This window comes from Triticum aestivum, chromosome 5A, assembly GCF_018294505.1.
Source record: "Triticum aestivum cultivar Chinese Spring chromosome 5A, IWGSC CS RefSeq v2.1, whole genome shotgun sequence".
NCBI classification, from domain to species: domain Eukaryota; kingdom Viridiplantae; phylum Streptophyta; class Magnoliopsida; order Poales; family Poaceae; genus Triticum; species Triticum aestivum.
In genome coordinates, this window is record NC_057806.1 from 190829799 (window position 1) to 190832730 (window position 2932).

The window sequence follows — 2932 nt, forward strand, 5'->3', positions numbered from 1 at the left end:
GAACGTCTTGGGAGGAGGTCTATTCCTTCGTTGACCGTGAGAGCTTGTCATGGGCTAAGTTGGGACTCCCCTGCAGGGATTGAACTTTCGAAAGTCGTGCCCGCGGTTATGGGCAGATGGGAATTTGTTAATGTCCGGTTGTAGACAACTTGAACCTCAATTAATTAAAATGAATCAACTGAGTGTGTTACCGTGAGGGCCTCTTCTCGGCGGAGTCCGGGAAGTGGACATGGTGTTGGAGTAATGTTTGCGCAGGTTGTTCTCTAGCTTCTCGCTCGTGTTTTGCCTCCTCTTCTCGCTCTCTTTTGCGAATAAGTTAGCCACCATACTTGCTAGTCGCTTGCTGCAGCTCCACTCATATTTTACCTTGCCTTACCTTTAAGCTCAAATAGTCTTGATCGCGAGGGTGCGAGATTGCTGAGTCCCCGTGGCTCACAGATTACTATTACACCAGATGCAGGGCCCGATGATTCCGCTCCAGGAGACGCGTATGAGCTCAAGTGGGAGTTCGACGAAGACTCTCAACGATACTACGTTTCCTTTCCCGATGATCAGTAGTGGTGCCTAGTTGGGGGTGATTGGGACCGTTGTCGCATGTTGGGTTTTCTTTTACTTTGGTGCCATAGTCGGGGCATGAGTGTTTGGATGATGTAATGTTATTTATGCACTTGATTGACATGGCGAGTGTAAGCCAACTATGTTATCTCCCCATTTTATTATCTTATTACATGGGATGTTGTGAAGATTGCCTAACTTGCGACATATGCCTTCAATGCAATTATGTCGCTAAGTCGTGCCTCGACACGTGGGAACTATAGTCGCATCGAGGGTGTTATATCTGTCCTCTACAACATTCAGTTATAGCTATGTCTTCATGTTGAATCTTTTGAACTAAGTGAATGTGATCGGACCCTAACATCTCTATGCTTTCTATCTCAAACTCTATCTCCCCAAGTCATATGCATTCTATTGAAACTGTCGAATGTCTTGTCTGCGTCCTTGTCAGCAGAAGATACAGAGACAACCATTAAGTCCGTTTTCAATGTTCATTCCTCCACATGAAATCCGGAGAAAAGTAGGAATGACCACTCGACAATCCAGGAGTGCGTGGACGTGGAACAAACCCCAAAATTCCGCATAATGGCCACGTGTTCCTCAGATGCGAATCGCCAGGGGCACCTGTGTAATAGCACAGTGCCGCCCTTGTGCCTATAAATACACACTCACAGCGGTCATTATCTCTTCTTCCACCCTCGCACGAACCCTAGCGCCACCGCTAGCCCTCGACGACGTCGGCGACGAAGCGCTTCGCTGCCGCAACCTCTCCGATGCCGTCTTCACGTCGACCGCGGACATCGTCCTCTCCGCTGTCGCCGTAGGTGTCCTCCGTCGCTAAGTTAGGGCACGGAAGATCAAACTGCTCGGCCTCATCTTACACTCCGTCTAGCAGTTCTTAGTGTGGTAAATAAAACTTCCTCTTTCTACAGCACCATTGATCCTATGGATTTGTCACTTTCTACCACAAGCAGTTTCTGTTCACACAAGCTAGATCTCTCTCATACTGCATCTCATAACATGCCTAGTATATTCACTTGTGCTTCACAAAGTAGTTAGATTCCTCACTTGTACTGATTTGTGGATTCGTACAAATCTGGAACCAACTTCTTATCTATGAGTGAATGTCTTCGCATGATGAGGTCAATGTCTTCTAAACTGATTTATCTTCAAAATCTTCTGAGAATGCATATGACCTCTTCCCCTTCCCTCGCACCTTAATGCTGTCACAGGTACATGTCCGTGGGAGAATCCTTTGGTTCTCATAGTCTGCATTCATCTGCAAAATTCTTACAGCATCACATAAATTCTCCCGAAGCCAGTTCCTGTTGGTCCAGCAAACGAAAACCTTTGAAGCCTTTGAACGTCTTGAAGCCTTTCAGGTTAAAGTTTATGGCTTCAGAGAAAGCAGCAAGGAAGGGTGGCAGAAACCGTCGTGGTGGGACCTCCAGAGATCTGCCAGATGAACTCTCAGAAATGTACAAGACAGATCCTGAAGAGGATTACAGTCAGCGCAAGACCTGAATCCAATGGATTCGAAGATATTGGGCAGAACAATGGTTCAAATACATATTTGTGACCCAGGAGTATGCTGAGAAAAACGCCATCAAGAGATCGTGGGGAGACATCCTATTCAAGAATCTTCTACCCAGGTCCGGAGATGAAGCCATTGCTCAAGGCTTCTATCCATGCATGGTCCATGGACCACAGCCTGCTGATGCACACTCGTCGTCACTGCTATGGTGTCGTGACGACAATCTGTTCAAGCACAACTTCCAGTTTGCTCAGAACTCAGCGAAGCAGAACAAGAAGACTTTTGGGTTAGACTTCAACCCTGGTCCCTCATCTCCAAGGGCAGATGGCACACGACATGCAGAACCCAATGTCATCGGTCCTTTCGCCAACCTTGAAGGCCTCATCACCTACATCTTGGTTCAAGGGACTGCAGTGAATGAGTCTGCAGCTGACACTGAGTCTGATGACGCGCCTGCAATGCCGAAGCCAAAGCAGTTGAAGAAGCCAAAAGCTTCAAAGCCTGCCCCTTCACCAAAAGTCTCAAGGGCAAAGCCACTGGCAACCGCACCTCCTGAAGACAGTGTGCAGTCTGAAGACTTATCACGCGTCTCCAAGCCCCAGAAGGCCAAGATGCCTCTGTCTCACACTGGCAAAGAGCTAACAGCTGCTGCCATTCTGCGCAATGACGACATTGATTTGTCAAGTGATGAAGATCTTGCAGATGACGCTCTTGAGCAACTCATCAAGAGCAAAGAAGAAGCAGAAATCTTCAATGATCTACCTCTGTTTGATGTCACCATCATCCACAACTTCATTGACGAGTGGTTTGACACGCCAAACATCAGCTTTGAAGATCTGCAGC